The sequence below is a fragment of the Balaenoptera borealis genome (assembly GCF_965194805.1).
Source record: "Balaenoptera borealis genome assembly, chromosome: 7".
NCBI classification, from domain to species: domain Eukaryota; kingdom Metazoa; phylum Chordata; class Mammalia; order Artiodactyla; family Balaenopteridae; genus Balaenoptera; species Balaenoptera borealis.
In genome coordinates, this window is record NC_138864.1 from 51,852,179 (window position 1) to 51,871,329 (window position 19,151).

At 34.9% G+C, this 19,151-nt stretch overlaps 1 long non-coding RNA gene across 1 annotated transcript in view; it reads left to right on the top strand.

The window, feature by feature from the left end:
- Positions 1 to 18,884, top strand: part of LOC309631838 — a 51,861-nt gene extending 32,977 nt beyond the window's left edge. The window contains exon 2 of the long non-coding RNA XR_014246599.1: positions 27 to 18,884. This is a non-coding gene — a long non-coding RNA (uncharacterized lncRNA). The remainder of the gene's footprint in view (positions 1 to 26) is intronic.
- Positions 18,885 to 19,151: the final 267 nt, after the last annotated feature.

Consider the following 19,151-nt stretch of genomic DNA (forward strand, 5'->3'; position numbering starts at 1 on the left):
ACCACTGCGCCACCAGGGAAGCCCAGGTCTCTTTTTTCCTAAGCACTTTGCCTAACATGTCAAATGAGTTTACACTCTTTAGCAATAACATGCTACTATTATTATTACCATTATCATCATCATCATCATTGTCACCATCCTTATTGGCTGTTCAGCTTGTTTGGGCTTAATCTGAACTCCCTACTTCCCCCATAAAACCTTCTTCTTCTTCATTTTGAACATTTCACCACAGCCTTCTGAATTATACTTTTACCAAATGCTAAATTCAATTTTGTTATAAATTCTATTCTGCCTCTAGAGGAAGGTGAGGCCATCAGTTTCACAGAAGCTCTGCTGGTGCTCCCTGTTGTAGATGTGAAGGTGTCGGTTGGACTGGGGTGATGGGAAGGGCAGTTGCCCGGGAGACATCTAATTGTGTTCTGGTTACACTTTCACTGCATCAAAGCTTCATTTTCTTTAGGAACTAATGTGTCATTCCTTTGCTGGTGATCTTGGGAAAGTCACTTAATCTTTCACTGGGTTTCCTGAAAAGAAGATGATTGGAGGAAATATGTTTAGAAAATTCTTAGATCAATGCAAGTAACTCCAAAACGGTTTTTCTAAATTAGGGTTTCTAAACAAGTACACCTGAGAACAATAGAGACATGCATTAAAATAAAATAAAACAAGGACCTAGTAATAATGAAAACATGGTTTTTGATGGAATAATTCTCTTACAAGATATGGACCATCACCCTTAGTGTATTAGGCAGAATAATGCACCTCTCCCACCTCCCCACCCCGTTACCCACCCCCCCACCATGCGCAAAGATGTCCACCTGAGTCCCTGAAGCCTCCAGATATGTTACATGGCAAAAGGGACTTTGCTGATGGATGAGAGGTTGCTTGCTAATCAGCTGACCTTAAATAAGGAGGTTATCGGGTGGAAAAGTGAGAAAGAAAGGCAGAAGAGTCAGTGAGAGATGCAGCAGAGGAGGGGTCAAGAGAGATGAGGCTTAAGAAGGATTTGACTTATCCCTGCTGGTTGTGAGCTGTAGGGACTACGTGGGAGACTGGAGAAAGCCTTCTAGGGCCTAAGGGCAATCCTCAGCTGTCAGCCAGCAAGGGTGTAAGGATCTCAGTCCTACAACCACAGGGAACTGAACCTGCCAAGACCTGCATATCCCTGGAAATGGATTCTCCCCTTGAGCTTCCAGAAGGGAATGTGACTCTGCCTGCGCACATTTTGAGTTTAGCCTTGTGATACTCAGAGCAGACAAATCAGCCAGTCCCATGGGGCTTCTGACCAATAGAACTGTGAGATAAGAAATTTGTGTTATCTCAAATTGCCAAGTTCATGGTAATTAGTTACAGCAGAAAGAGAAATTGAATATGCCTAGTAACTAGTTCTGCAGCCTTGGGCGTAGCAGTGCTCGACAGGGATACAGAAAGCGAATTGTGGACTAAAAAAATCCCTTCCTGACTCACAGAGAGAGGGATTTTTACTGACCCTGCCATTCTAAAACCTGCACCTTCTAATTTTTGAATATAAACCTCAATCACTACACCTTTATATTAGTAAAGTATTTCATAAAAACCAATCGGAATATAAATAACTGTTAAAGAAGCAGTGAATACTGGATATAAATTCTGAAACAAATGCAGTTTATTCAGATTTTTGTTTTATTCGATGAATATGTCTCACAATTCACTATCGGTGGAAATGCCCTAGATACTCTTTCTTCTGCTTTTCCCCATTAATCATAGCCTATCTTAAAGTGACAAGAAACAGACACGTGTCTTTGACGATTAGGGAAGTCTCTACCACAGAGATCATGAGAGGAGCCACTGAGCAGGGTTGATCTGAATCTTCATCCAGGTACACTCTTAACAGTATTATTGAAAATTTCCAAAAGCTCCACTGAATTTACTACTTCACAAATTACATAAGAACTGTGAATCTGTGAAATACTGACTTCTTCCTATTTTAACAATTATCACAGCGGTTGACCTCCGAAGACCCACACTCCGTAGCCACTGCATGGCCTAAGGCAATCGTTTGAATGTAGATACACCAGAGATAGAACCCTGGTTCCAGTCTGTGAATTCTGGCAGACCTTTTGATGCTTTAATTTTTAACAGAATCTTTAACAGAAGTGAGACTCTCTTGGAGCACAGAAAAACAGGACTTAATGAAAAAATCCCAACTCGATCCTCTTGTATATATAAGTAAACAGATGAAAAGTTTTTTTTTTAAAGTTTATATTAAAAAGCTTTGCATCTTAAAACTTCCCTTTCCTTCCTAAGGAGTGAAAACAAAGAAGGGTCTCGAGGTTGAGACCTCAACCCAGTGATAACGGCCTGCAGGGTTCGATGTGAGCTTTGCATCCTCACTCAGCCAGCACAGTAGTCCTGAACTTAGTTCCTTGTCTTCATCCGCAAGAGATTTAGGTTTAATCTCTCAAATCCATTTTCCACTCCAGAGCTGGCCAGAGCCGTGAGTTCTACAGATTCAGCCTCTCAGATTCTGGGGTGAGAAAGTTTGAGCCACACATGACTTTTCATTGACCCCACCACTCAGAGGGACCAACCTATAGTTGTCTGGGAGTTGTTCTGTACGGTTTAAAGGGAACTGACAGCTCGCTGAGCAGACCCTATCACTCACAGGACGTTGTTACTTAAACATGAAAATCTTTCTTAACCATACCCAACTTTTTAAAATGCAAGCAATGCCTTGGGATCCTACTAGAACTGTAATTTGAAAAATAGGCTATATTTTGATAAGAGGTAGGTATATTTCATAATGTCTTTCATAGTGTTTGACGTTCCACATTTTAATATCATTGTACTTATGAATGTAAAACAGGTCAAACTTTTAGTCTTTTCTGCATGGGATTAGCCCTCGGAATCTGCCCATAAAGGACTGATTTCATAGGTTCAGTTAGTCCATCCCACTTATCAAGGCTTTGTCCCAGTGTTTAGTCTCCTGCTAATGCCCTGACAGTGTTGATGGGCCATAGTGATGTTGACAGGCCACAGAACAGTTTAAATGCAAATGTTTATTTCCACCCAAAGCACCCATTTGGATAGGTACATTGAAAGAATGCTTTTCCCAGGGGATACGTAATCTCTATGTAATCAAAATATTTCATGTGAAAGCATCACAATGCCAGACTCAGAGCTTTGATCTTGAGAGCAGAATATTGAATCTATAAAACAGAGTACAATGCTTTTAATAAAGAAAAACAAAAGGCGTAGCTTTGAACATGAGTTGAATAATATTATTGCATGTTTTCCGCCAAGAATGATCATGGTTAAATGAAGGTTAAATATCTTTGTTTACAGAAAACACTCAAAGAAGGCTTTTCATCTTTTTTTTTTTTTTTTTTCTGGCTCTATTGTAAGGTACATAATGATAGGTCTTTGCACCTGACAAAGATGAGCACTTCTTGGTGAAGTTTGCCACCTTGTGGCAAATATATTAATATAATTTACTGTGCAGGATTAGTAAGGAAGCTTGAGACTTAAAGTTTATTAGAAAATTTAATGGTGCATTAAAAGTATGTGTAATAAAATTCTGTTTATCCAGAGTATTGGAAAAACTGGATGTTCTTGTTAACATTTTAAGTAGCTTTGAATTACCACAGATATAAATATTTATATCTATATGGTACTTTTAGCGATACTACAAGTTAACAGTGCAAGCTCTGGAGACAGAGTGTCTGGATTCAAACCACAGTTCAACCATTTTCTAGCTCTATAGCCTTGGGTAAATTAGCTTATCTCAGGATGCCTCAGTTTTTTAATATGCAAAATAGGGATAATTATAGTTACTCCCTAAGGGTGAGATGATCATTATATGTAGCATGTAACAAATTTAGGACAGTGCCTGGCAAAGCTAATCTCTCTCTGTATATAGTAGTTATTATTGTTATTATTATGATTGGTGCCTTAAATTTTCTAGTGTGGTCCTGATTATAAACAATATATCTTATCGTTGATTGATATGTGGTGTTCCTCATTTAGAGAGTCGAATGAAAAAAATGTGGAGAAAATAATCATATTTAACTGCTATGTGGTACTGGTGATGTACCAGGCACTCATCTAAGTACTTACCACGTACAAATTTACTTCATCCTTATAGCAAGACAGGTATAGTTATTGCCCCAATTTCACAGATAAAGAAATGAAAGCACAGAGAATTGAAGTAACTTTTCTTAAGGCCACAAAGCTGTAAGTAACAGAGCCAAGATTTAAGCATTGATAACCTTGCACTATCAGTTGTGCTCTTAAACACTGCACATATTTCCTCTTGGTATAACTTATATTTGGGAAAACTAGTAAATATTAGATACCTACTTTAGCTACAAAAAGAGGTAGTAGGACAGTATCGTACACATCTTCTTGAAAGTTAGTAAATTCCACTAGAAGTACCAGGTCTTTTAACTCTTATCTGTTCCAGTTCTACATGTGGCCTCTATTCTGTTTGATCTTTTTTTTTTCCCCTGGTTGTTTTATTACAGTCCATTTTCAAATTGAATTCATTGGAAGTTTCTTCCTACTTGAATTTCCCATTTGAACAATTTGATAGTGTACTGTGTGTCTGTTTCCTTTTTCTTCTCCTCTCTGAACCTTAGAAAAGAGAACATAAAACAATAGTTTGGGTTTTTTTTCCCACATCTCTGTTGGAAATACTTTACTGGTGGAAACATTTGTTCAGACTTTTCACATGGGGCATTCAAGTAATGTTTACTGAATAATTGATAAATGAACGAATGCTATATTAATATATCGATGTGAGATTATAAGGTTAGGAAAATCACAATATGAAAAACAGCACATGAAGTTTCTAAAAGCATATGTGTCATCTACTCATCTCTTTGTCACAGTGGTCTTGAATGGCAAACAGTGCAATTATTAATATCTGTGTATCTTAGCTCAGGAAGGAGAGTGAAGACTGTTTGCTTTGGCCAGGGTGGGGTTAATCTGAGAAGAGCCGGGCTTTTTTAGTATAACCTCACCAGTGTAGTGCATAGAAACACTGTCATGCTTATCATTACTTCTACTGAAAAAGAAATACTTTTCTCTCACTATCTGTTTTTGTTAGTAATGTGTCACTAAACAGTTATTTTCCACCTTTGTGTTGTTGTTGCCGCCTTTGGAGAAGTGCTTCTTTTCTATTCTATTTTATCTTATATTTTCTTATCCTATAAGAAAAATCTGCAAAAGTCGTTCTTCCCTTTCAACAAGAAAAACAAGTTCTTCTTAGAGGAACTAAAAAGAATAGAGAGGTCTCAAAATGACCCTTGCAAGTCTGCCTGGAGAGGAAATTGGAAAGCGGGTGGTTACAGGAGCATAAATTTGGCATTTTCAAACACCAGTCGCGTTTATGCTTTTCTCTACTGTATGTTTTGATCTACAGTGATATTTGAGGTATAGAGGGTAGAAAAAGCTCCTGTGACCAACGTATCAGTTTCCAAAAGGGAGTGAACTTTAGTGCTACCAGAAGTTCCAAACAGTGGAATGATTGTGTGGAAACAAAGGGCAGTTTATACATTTGGTCTAAAGAGAGTAAATAACTGGAGCGCATTACTAGGATATCCAATCTACACCGACTGATGCCAGGATGTCGTAAAATGTGGACCTACAGTTGGGTATTTCTTGAGATTAGTAAGATTTCCTTCATGCCATTCCCGAACGAAAGATGGAATCAGGTCAAGCCATGGTTTTTAATAGGTGTACATCTGAACACTTTCTCCTTGACAGGAACTCTTTTGTAGCCATACTTTTTTTTTTCTCCCTTCTACCTTTGACTTCAGTGTCTCTACTTCGTTCTTAGCATCTTTCCCGTTGACTGGCTGGGACCTCATAATGGTCCAATTCACCAAGTGATTGGGAAGTAATGGCCAGTTTCGGAGGGATTTGCTTTACTGAATACAATTTCAGTAACTGAAAGCATTTAAAAATTCTTTTAAAATGATTACTTTATAGTTAGACCAACAAAAGCAACAAATAAACTTTGCTTGCTTCTTCATGGAGAGGATGGAAATGAAAAGTTTACAAACACTGCTCTTGTATTTTCTGCAAACAGAAATAAATGAAACAAATCAATGATGTATAAATGCTCATTACTATTATTCATGAAACCCTTCTAGAAAAAGTTACAGTATTTGGTGCCTCATGCCCCTCCAACTTAAAAGAGAATATTTTATCAAGAGATAATGTATGATGTAAAATATCTTGTACCTGCTTTATGTTACGTAGTAGTGACCGTGCTTTATCAGATCTGTTTTCAGTGGCGTTATTCTAGAATGTTTTCTTTCCAGATGGTAATTGAGAAGCTAATTAAAAAAAAAAATGGTGTCAGGTACCACAACAGTAAGAGAATTTTGCTGTTTTCTGAGGTTTTGTTTTTTACCTTTTTTTTTTTTTTTTTAATGGAGTGTGTTGGATGTCTCTCTAATTTTGTTCAGATGACTGCAGAAACCCTGTCAAAACACTGGAACACTGGAAAACACTGGAACACTGGAAAAGCTGTTGCTGCTATTGATGCATAACATAGTGCTATTGGTCTTTTTATATAAATAAATAAATAAATAAATATATATATATATATATATATATATATACACACATATATATATAATTTGAATTTTTGGAAACTTTAGCTGTGCTGTCAACTTTGGAGACATATCTCAGTTGTAATGTGTTGGGTTGGCATTGTACGGAAATCCACAGCCATATTGGTCTAAAAACGTTAAACATAATTTTTTCCATTTGTACAGGGGTAACACACTGTATTAAATATGTAAGGTCTTATCTACATGGGTTTGATTATAGAAACTAATAAATTATTCTCTAAATAAAAAAAAAACAGATAATGTATGTTAGTAAATGGTTAGGGTTCTATATAAATATGCTACCTTAAAACTACATTTCCACATAATTTAATTCTAATTTCACTGGCATTTTCTGACCACAGAAAAGAGTGGGATCATTTGAAGATTTCTACTGTTTGATCACTGAATTGCCAGTTTGTATAGCTATTTGTTAACTTGCCAGATACCCCAGCTACTAAAGTTCAGTTAACATTCAACACATACTGACTATCAAAAAATTAAACCATTTAAGTAAAATAAACAAAGTCCTTCTGATGTACTGTTTTTCACAAATAGACAAAACAATGTGTCCTGCAAGTGGCTAGAAATACGTTAAGAGCTCACATGTGTCCAGATACTTCATCACTCAAAAATGATACTAGTGTTTTCCATTGTTTGTTTTTCATGTTTGTGTACTGGAATTCAGTTGAGCTGTATGTTACTCACAGATCATAAAGGCCAACAAACACAAACTTGGATCTGTTGTGCTTCCAGTGCAAAATGCCTGTGTATTGGAGGAATCCACACAGAATTACACAGTATTCATCAGCCCACAAAGATGTAATGGACCAAATCAGCATAGAAATACCATGCCAAGAGGAACTGAAAATAAAAATGTCAAATTGTTTAGTGTGCAACTTAACATTTAAAATATTTTTTTCTTGAGTAAAAAGTATCTTTAATTGGAAAGTTGTACTGTCACTGATGATATAAAATGAGAGTATTAACAAAATTTACACTTTATTTTTATTTTTTCTTTTTTTATTGAAGTATTGTTGATTTACAATGTTGTGTTAGTTTCAGATGTACAGCATAGTGATTCTGTTCTTTTTTGCAGGTTTTATTCCATTATGGGTTATTACAAGATATTGGGTACATACACTCTGTTAAAATATTATTAACTCAATTAATTTGAGTTGACTATTCCAGGCAACTAATTTGGGGAATATTTTCTCCCTCCCTTCCCTCCTTCCTTCACTTCCTCTTTCTTTCTTTCTTTCTTTCTTCTTTTTCTTTCTTTCTTTCCTTCTTTCCTTCTTTCCTTCTTTTCTTTCTTTCTTTCTTTCTCTTTCTTTCTTTCTTTCCTTTAGAATGTAACTTTAAAATGTCCCAGGAATATACACAATTTTTGGTGTTCACTGATTAAAGGTCATTATTATGAGGACACATATTTTGCAATAAACTAATGCAGCCAAACTTACTCCCAGATTGTCTAGTACTTAATCTTACACAAGGATCTGTGTAAATTCTCTACTCCATTGGAAGCAGATAAGACAAAAGTTAAGAATTATAAAATAACAATAAAGTATATAAAAAAAGTAATAAGCCTGGATAATTCACCAACAGTGCAATCCCTGAAAGATCAAAACTTATCCTTGCATGTGGAGTAGTCATCAAATCCCTGTTATATAAATCAGTATCTCCTTAAATAATATTTACAAAAGATGTACATAAAACACTAGGAACTACATAATAGATTTCTTTGACTAGAGCCTAAATCAGTGGTTCTCAGAACCCGGTACCTGGGATAAAAGCATTAGCATCAACTGAAAGCATTTTTAAAACGTAAATTCTTGAGCCTCATCCTAGATGTACTGAATGAGAAACTCTGAGGCAGGACTCGGCAATGTATGTTTTATCAAGTCCTTTGGGTGATTCTGATGTACACTAAAGTTTGAGAACTACTAGCCTAAATACCCTCCACTAATGATTCTTTCATTAGTTATCCCTGTCTGTGTAGAATTCTGGTAAAAAGTCAAAACTATAAACACCTTTTTTCCTCCAGAGGTATGGAAAAGGCACAAAAAAGTTATCATTTCTGTAAATTAATTTCTTCTTCATTACAGAAATTTATATTGGTTTTAGCAGTTGTTTCTAACTCGAGTTATAGAAATCATTGAAAATAATGGCTCAGTTGCAATAGCCAAAAAGTTTGTCAAATGATCTCTTTTTTAAAATATACTCAGAATATTTTGAAAAGATCTAACCAGCATTAGAGAGGGCAGGTGGTGGGGGAGGAGAGCGATGGGAGATTGAGAGGAGAGACAGAAAGTTCACATTTATCTTAAGAGGGCTTTACTTTCAGAAATGAGCTGTGTGCTGACTGAAGAATGACCACAGTGGAATAATCATGAGAGTATAGCAAACTTTGTCAAGCTCGGGTAAACTAGATATCTTAGCAGGAAATCTGGTTTGCTGTCAGAAGGAGACTCACTATGTTAATGAAAAAGAAAAGGTGTGTCCAGACTTCACGTAGAATATACTAAGGTATCAATAAACACAGAAGAAACGTGTTTTAATTTAAACCCTGTCACATTACAAGAAGGAGTTGAAATAATCAGAGTTCGGAAAAGTGTGTATCAGTAAGTACCCTACATACGAACTTTCAAGTTGCAAACTTTCAAAGATGCAAACGTGGGTTCGCATGTCCAGTCACGAAAGTTAGTTCTATTTGAGAAGGCACTGTTACTTTTTGAGGCACAGGACCTGAACATAGAACGGTCCACGAAGTTTGCAGCATCACTGGATCGTTTTGTCAAGAGGGTAGATGGAATCGAATCCAGCGAGGAACCAGAACCTGTGCCATCAGTGTCAGGCATGAGTGAAATTGCAGCTTGCCCTCCATCTCCTATTGCTGACAATCCTTCAGCTCTACCGTCTCCCACCTCCTCTCCCTTTTTCAGTCAGTAACTCTTCTTGCCTGTTCACTCAATGCCAGCTCCTATGTACTACTGTACTTTTCAAAGTACTGTACTGTAAAATTAAAAATGTTTTCTTGATTTTTTGTGTTTGTTTTTTATGTATTATTTGTGTGAAAAGTATTGTAAACCTATTACAGTACAGTACTGTATAGCTGAGTGTGTTAGTTGGGTACCTAGGCTAACTCTGTTGGACTTACGAACAAATTGGACTTATAAACGCCCTCTTGGGATGGAACTCATATGTATGTAGGGGACTTACTGTAATTACTTAAATTTCCAATGTCTGCATTTTTTCCAGAAACTAGTATAAGCTTTAATAATTTTATTTCACTATGAGGTACCAAGTATTATGTGTACAGAAAATAAACTCTTACAAGAATATATGCATTTTCACTATGACGTATCTCAGGTATGAATTCACCAGAGTATCAGGGTCTTTTAAGATAAAGGTTGCTTCCTGCTGGAATACATTTGACAAATGGGGCCCCATTCTATGTGCAACTATGAGAATCCTGAGAATGCCCTTTCCCAGTGATAGATGCTATCAGGCTTACCTTCCTATATTTTACCTTCATATAGTATAATTTTCTCAGGCCATTTTTCAGACCACTAGATTTGAAATATAATATTTCCCAAATTTTTCTTAAACTCCAAAATTAGTTTCCATATCATTTTTTTCCTCTGTAAATCTACAATAGGAAAAGTAAGGAATTATTTGAAATCATCTTATTCCATTTGTCTATACAGATCTTCCTCAGTTTATGATGGGGTTACATTCTGATAACCCCATTGTAAGTTTAAAATGCTGTAAGTCGAAAATACATTTAATACAACTAACCTACTGAATATCATAGTTTAGCCTAGCCTACCTTAAATGTGCTCAAGAACACTTACATTAGCTTACAGTTGGGCAAAATCATCTAACACAAAGCCTATTTTATAATAAAGGGTTGACTATCTCATGTAATTTATTAAATACTGTACTGAAAGTGAAAAGCAGAACACTTGCATGGGTACAGAATTGTTGTAAGCGTACAGGGTCATTCGCCCTCACGACAGTAAGGCGGAGAGCTATGGCTCCCTGCCACTGGCCCCTGTCACTGCCCAGCATCAGGAGAGAGTATCACATAGCATATCACTAGCCCAGAAAAAGTTGAAAATTCAAAATTCTAAGTACAGTTTCTACTGAATGCATATTGCTTTCTCAAGATCATAAAGTTGAAAAATCGTAAGTTGAATCATTGTTAAGTCAGGAACCATCTGTATATGCAGGTATCAATTCCTCTCAAGATCTCCATGGTATATATATGGTAGATAAAATAAATACTAGTTAGAATTTAGCAAAAGGGAAAAAACCTGGTGTAGTGATTTTTCTTTTAATATTAGGACATGCCATGGACTAGGAATAAATGTTATTAATTGCCAGAGAATCCTAAAATTTTGAAGCCAAAGGTAGCTTTGGATGAAGCTGTTTTTAACCCAGAAGTAACATCAGAGGTCTATAGTCTTCAGCACCGTGCTGCTGCTTTAGGAGATGAGCCTGAATAAAGTCCCATGAATCCATGGGTCTCAAGCATGGTTTGGGGAAACTGAATATGTCACCTCTGCTCCAGGAAGAGAATATAAATTAGCTGAAAGAGAAAGAGCCCAAAGATTCTGCAAGGGGTCTTGAAGTTGATATAAGGTAAATTGACAGCCTAGAATTCAGGGTGAAACGTTCTGCCTGGACAAGACTACAGTATGCCTCCATTTAGATCACTAAACTTGTTGGGAGAACCAGAGAAATAGCTGAGGTAAATTACACTGCATGATATATATGCCAGGATAAAACCGAGGCAAATGGACACTGAGACAGGGATAATATCTTTCTGGCAGTGAGGAGGGGACTGGAAATTTTTCTGAATTTTCAACTTCATTCATTCACTGATTCTCTATTCATATCCTATTCTGTGCCATCCACTGACACAAAATAAAAGTGATGGACCTCTTGACGCTAACACTAGTGAGCTTACATTATTTATCTGTCTTTAAAATCACTGAGTTGGACTATATTTGTATTGACAAGATTAAGTTTTCTGACTCGGGAAGATAAATAATTAAAATTATACTATGTCATGGATGGTGTGTGTATAGTATTTGGTACAACACTCTTCCTGTAGTAACTACTCAAAAAATTTAAGTCTCTTTTTATACTTTCCCTTCTTAAACCTAAATCTGGTGTTTGTTTACAAATTTTATTAATTTATGTTTTATAATTTATTATTTTCTGCTTTTTGTTTCATTATTCTGTCTCTTGGCTTTTCTATTTTTAATTTTTATATTATTTTACTAGTACGTTATCATTTTTGGTTAATGATGAATTATTTAAGGCTAAATGTTAAATCATTTAAAGTTCCTTCCAATTAAAGCTTTATCTGCATCTCCTATTTTTTGATATGTAGAATTCTAAAAAAATATTCAGAAATTCTAGTTTTTATTCTTGTTTTACCTGACAGGAGAGTTTTAAAATATCCATATTTATCTGAAATTGGTTAGGCTTTTCTTAACTAAAAAATTATTTACTTTGTATTGTTATTGGCCTGTGTTTCCTTTAAGGTTTATTGACACTCTCCGTGTCTGCTACTTCATGTTTAATATTTGTAACTATTCCATAGACACTTGAAAATAAATATTGTTCCTACATTCTAGGACTTTTATGTATTTTAACCTTAACTGTTTTATCATTCTGATCTTTCTTTTTTCCTGCCCTGTGCATCTTGTACATTAATGAAGTTGATGAGAAATTCAGTTTTGTTTTAGACTATCCTCTAGCTAGCTTATGAAAACAAAGGGAAAAAAAACCGAGTATAATAATGAAAAGTATGAATGGGAGAGGGGTTATAACCACAGAGATAGAGATTTGTATACATATTTATATGTATATTTTTAAACTTTATTGATACATAATATACACATAATAAAATTCATTTTAACACAGATAAATTATGGTAATTATATGCAGTCATAAGAAATGCAATTTTAAATTTTATTAATTGTGTACAACATTATGTAAACAACAGCACATTTTATCCTGTATTTAAATGGATATTCAGTTGAGGAGTCCACATGATGAAAGTTCTGTTCATTATGTCATCTAAAGAACTTTTGGAGGAGATGGCAATTTTATATGTAAATATTTAGGCAATTTAATGAGTATAAATATTTATCTTCAATGAATAAAATGAGGAATTTGACTTTACTTAACTTCAAATAAAAATCTAGGGAAAAGTAATCTAACATTTTAAACATATTTAAGCTCAATATAGAGATACTTTTATGAAAATAGCAGAATTTAATTTATGAGTTACCCTGGAAAATAGTATGCTTCGTTTCATAGGAACAGTTCACGCTATGACTGCTAGAGTTGCTATAAATGTGGCAGCGGGTTGAGGTGGATCACTTCTAAGACTCCCTCCAACTCTTGGATTGTATTATTCAGGGCGGGGCAGGGCGGGGAGAGAGCGAGAGAGACAAAGAATGGAAAAAATACTTCTCTGCAACCATATTAGTTACTCTAATAAAAAAAATGATATATATACTGTATTGCAGTTCATTATGAACTTTAAAACATTAACAACTAGATCAGTAATAAATTACATATCACTGGAATTGAGAAGATGTATTTTCTGTTTCTTGTAATTCCACATTGAAATCACACTTTTTGTTTCGTGTTCCATGAGGGATAGGATGTTGAGTTTACCCATGATGCCCCTGGTAAATGAGATGGTATAATTTAGTGACTAATGATGCACTGTGGGTTATTTGGAAAATCCATTTATATTCAAAGACTAGAGAAAACAGGTGAACATTCTTTAGTTCTGCCACATGGTTATTGATTTCCTTTTTTTTTTTAAATAATTATACATTTTTAATAGTAAATGTTAAATATAACCAAAGACATGGGATAAGGAAGAAATAAAATCATGAAAGATAGGTTGAACTTGTATTTATTTTATGATTAAAATCTCTCTTTTATGCTTAAAATATTTTAGGTGGAACCTTGTACATACAGTTTGTCTTAACAGGGTTTAGTTAGAAGGCACCTAGGAGAACACTTACCCGATGAATTTTTTTTTTTCAGTTTTCATAGCTTCCATTTCATTTTTAATGAGATCCAAATGGCTTTTCAAATATATAATCATTTTAAGAGCTATGACATGCCTAAATGGACATTAGAACTTTTGTCTTTTGTAATCTTAGCTCCAGTACTCTTGTAATGAAGGATGTAAAGTCCTGAATCATTCTGGATTTAGGTATTTTAAATTGTTGGCAATAAATAATTAGAAATGAGAAACCACCCCAGGAAAACATCTCACTGAGCCCATTTATTAAACACTGACTTTTTCTGGCTCAAAAATAGTTGAAGTTATTCCATCAAAATGTCAAAATAAACCAATTGACTTCTACAAATTAGGTTTGTCTGTTAATATTGCTGATGAGAAAAAGCAGTATCATAAAAATCACTTTGCGAAGCCATTTCCTGATGATATAGTTCATATATATGTATATTTAACATTGTATCAATAATTGTGCTTGCTTATAAAGCCATACACAAAAGTAAAGCAAGTCAAAAAACAGAGATTTGGCAATCCAAAATGTATGTAAAATAGGAAGCAGTCATAGGTCAATTCTAAAATATTGAGAGTAAAACAAAAAGTATATTTAACCATGGGACATATTAATATCAGTTTAAAACATAAGAGTGTCATTTTGTATTTTTCCACATTATCATCTTAGTGGATGATGTTACAATAAAACGTGGCTAATTCAGAAACCTGGAGTCTAGTCTTCCAAAAGCCTCAGGTAACTGAAAGTCTCCAAAAGTATAAATGGAAGAAGAGGAAAGGGTAGGAGGAGAAATATCACAAAGAGTCAGCCTTTCAAGCATAAGAAGCAAACAGAGAAGAAGAGAAGCCTCAGTTAATCCAGTGCTCTATTTGCCAACTGATCAAAGAGAAACAGCTTACTTCTTGTTGTCAGGCTCTTCTTTGGAATGGCAAGAAACAAAAATAAACAGAGCAAAAGACACAAAATAAGCAAACACAGAAGAAGGAGACTGAGGAGGAGGAAGAGAAGAGATGGTGGGAGAGAGGAAGCGTGGGCATTGATGGTGAGGATAAAGGGAACTCAAAGAGAGGACACAACAATTCTGGAGACCATTCAGTTACCTTCAATAAAACCAAACATATGTGGAATTGTGAAGTGGGAGAAGTTAGGATTTGCAAGTGACGCAGTGCTAAATAACAAAAATGTTCCTAATGTCAGATGAACTCACGGTTGAATCTATAGAATTAAAACTGACTATAAAATATACGTGAGCTGAAGTGTACATTGTAGTATAGCAGAAAAGAGTAGACTTAGCCATCTGAGGAAAAGCAGTCTTCCACCCACACCACAACCCTCCCCCCCAAAAAGGAAAAGAAATTATGACAATGACAAAAAATGAAGTTAGTTTAACACTATCTGGTTTACTATTATAAGTTATGGAAAGTAAACATCTGATTCTTTATAAAAGTTAATCTCAGAAACTTAATATGACTAATATACACTTTAAAGAACACCAACTAACTTTAGAATTATGGTCAAATAAAGACTTTGCAGTTATTAAATGAGGTAACCTGGAGCCACCAAATCATTAATATATTATAATCACAAGTTAAAACAAGAGATGGATATTCAATACCAATTTGGGCACAGAAGTAGGCAGTCTAATGGGCTAAACTTAGCTGTACCATAGACCAACCAGAAAGGAATATTGGATGTAAACAAGAGTTGGAATCAAAAGCAGAATGAGAAGGAGGAAAGTTTTGTATAAGTGTGTAAATCACAGCATGTGTGCTTGTGAATGTATGGGATAGTGCCCGCCTATTTCTTCTCTCACTGACTCTGGTCAGGGAGGAGTAGTTAGTAAATCATGTAGGTGTCATTCATTCTATTTCACTTGTTCTTCTAACTGATTGATATTGCTGCATGGAAGATAGCAAGGACTGAGAAAAGGTGCCTTCAATGTGTTGGTCTGAGCCTGGAGTGAATTCAGTTCCTGACCTTTCTACTCTTGCTTTAACTATGGAGATTTGGGCTAGTTCAGAACAGGGAGTAGGATAAGAAGTCAACCATGGTTTCTTTCCAGGTTTCAATAAGAGATAACTTAATTATTTAAGCTCTTCTGGATCATTGAAAGTGATGGAATAATTCCCAATTAATGTTGTAAAAATACGATAATCCTGGTACCAATATCCAAACTGCACAGCATGAAAAAGAAAACTATAGCTCAGTTTAAAACAAAACATAGATGCAAATTTATAAATATATTATTTTAAAAAGTAAATAATGCATTACAAGAATTCTTTATCAACAAATAGGTTTTATCCTAAAAATCCAGTCATTATTAAATACCTAATTAAAATATATCCTTTTTTTAGCCTCAGTATTTTAAAAATATATATAAATGTTTCTGAAAAGAATAATAATTGTACATTCATTTCTTTTTTTAAAATTTTTTTTGGCTGCATTGGGTCTTTGTTGCTGCACACGGGCTTTCTCTAGTTGCCACAAGCGAGGGCTACTCTTCGTTGCGGTACGCAGGCTTCTCATTGCAGTGGCTTTGCTTGTTGCAGAGCACAGGCTCTAGGTGCATGGGCTTCAGTAGTTGTGGCACGTGGGCTCAGTAGTTGTGGCTCACAGGCTTAGTTTTGCTCCACAGCATGTGGGATCTTCTCGGACAAGGGATCGAACCCGTGTCCCCTGCATTGGCAGGCAGATTCTTAATCACTGCGTCACCAGGGAAGTCGCACATTCATTTCTAAAATCAAACAACCAACCAACCAACAAACAAAAATTTTAGCAAGCTTTAAAACATTCTACAAACACTAAAGTTGGTAAAAGACACCAGTCACTGAATAGCAAACAGGATCATACTGTAAAGTGAAAGATTGAAATCATCTCATTGCAAATCAAAATGACAAAAGAAACATTAGTATTCAACACTGTTTTAGACATTCTGGAAAATACAAAAAACATGGTGCAGTTAGGTATACTTTTTGGAAAAAATAAACTTATTTGCAGAAACGTGATTATATAAATATAAAAACCAAGATGAACAAAAAATCTACAAACAACAAATGCTGGAGAGGGTATGGAGAAAAGGGAACCCTCTTGCACTGTTGGTGGGAATGTAAATTGATACAGCCACTATGGAGAACAGTATGGAGGTTCCTTAAAAAATTAAACTACCATACGACCCAGCAATCCCACTACTGGGCATATACCCTGAGAAAACCATAATTCAAAAAGAGTCATGTACTACAATGTTCATTGCAGCTCTATTTACAATAGGCAGGACATGAAAGCAACCTAAGTGTCCACTGACAGATGAATGGATAAAAAAGATGTGGCCCATATATACAATGGAATATTACTCAGCCATAAAAAGAAATGAAGTTGAGTTATTTATAGTGAGGTGGATGGACCTAGAGTCTGTCCTACAGAGTGAAGTAAGTCAGAAAGGGAAAAACAAATACCGTATGCTAACACATATATATGGAATCTAAAAATAAAACAACCACAACATTGTAAAGCAATTATACTTCAATAAAGATGTTAAAAAAAAAAACTACAATGAAGTCAAAATTCCAATAATAGAAAAGAAAAATTAAAAAGTGCGCAGAGATGGGGCAAATATATATAACAACATGGCTTTCCTATTTTCCAAAAATAACCTTTATAGAAGGTTATAGAAGGGTTGAATTTAACAAACTAACTTTACCTTCCATTGCACAGGAAACATGTGGTTTCCGTATTTTCTGTAACTGATGTCATTTTTCTCACTTATCCCTGTACTACTGGGTAGCATATGGGGACGAGGAGTGCAGTTGGTTGATTTTAACTTGCTTATTAAGAGAACATGTCTGCTGTACTATATTTTGACTTATAGTCCAGCAACAAGTTATTTTAACTTTGAAATTCTTAATCACATCAGCTATTAATGCAAGATGCTATTCTTTATTGGGATGAAATAATTCTTTATTGGGATGAAACTTCATGTCTACAAAATGTATAGAAATTATCCCAGAGATAGAAAGCTGGAACAAACAACTTATATGTGGCAGTTGTTCAATTTTAATTCTAAAGCTGCCTGAAATGTCCTCTAATATTGTTATAAAGGATAGACCCTCACATCTTATTCTGATATTTTGTGGGAAGATATCATTTTTATTGGTCTCTAAAAAGGAGAACTAATGAGGGGTAGAATCAGGAAAGAACTTAAATCCACAAAATTCTCCCCCCAAAAGTTTTGCTTGTTTGGGATCACCACATCAAACATGGAAATTCAATTCTGTTATAAAGGTGAAAGATAATCCTGAAAGCAGGATAAATAAGAATGAAAAAAATACATATGTTTTAGCTGGCTATCACAAACTGTGTGATTAAATGTTTGTGTTTTACAAAAGCTAAAGCACATTTTGTCAGTCATTTCCCCCGTCAATTTCTGAGTTTGGCATCTAGCCCATGAAATTAAATCCATTTATAATTAAGCCATCAAAAGAGTGGGTTTCTACAAACCTATTTAATAACAAAGGTGTCCTTATGCAATAAGCCTTTTGAAATCTTTAAATTGGGAGATTTCAATTCATGAAACCCATTCAGACATAAAAGTTTTAAGTTCAAGATATCATATTTAGGGCAGGCTAAATGATGTATTAAGTGTGATAAGCTCCACATTCTCTTGAGACATGCTCATTAAACTTATAAGAAGCTACCTGTAATATCAAGATGCATTAGTAATGCTAAAGGGAGAGAATGTAAATATAGTGGAGTATATTTGCCAACATTAAAAAAAAATCTTTTTATAATCACCAGCCACCTTAAAACATGTCACTGCATGAGTAGCAGTAAGCAATTTATGCTTGAAGCTCTGGTACACAAAGGTCACACATTTGATGATGAATGAAAATATATGCAATTAATGGTTCAATTTTTATAAAGTTACCATAACTTACTGACTTTATTCAAACAAATACAATATGGATAAGGAAAATAGTAAGTTTAAATAGGGAAAACCTTGCAGACACCACTTTAATATCATCAATATGTGTAAGAACCAGTAGTGATGTCAGCTCTCATTTCTGATTTAGGGAATTTGTGTTTTCTCTCTTTTTGGCATCATCAGTATGGTCAGAGTTTATCAGTTTTATTGATCTCAAAGAAGCCGATTGATATCATTAATTTTCTCTAGTGCTTTTTAAAAATTTTTGTTAATTTTTGCTCATCTTTTTTTTTTAACTTTTTAGAACAATTTTCTTGAGATAAAACTGATATATTAAAAACTGAATATATTTAATGTGTACAATTTGGTTAGTTTAGACATATGCAAACACTTTGGAAACCATAATCACAATCAAGGTAATAGACTTATCTATCACCTCTAATTTTCTGTGTGCCCCTTTGTTGTTTTTGTAGGAACACATAACATGAGATGTACCCTCAACAAAATTTTCAGTGCACAATGCAGTATTGTTAACTATAGGTACTATGTCGTACAACAGATCTCTAG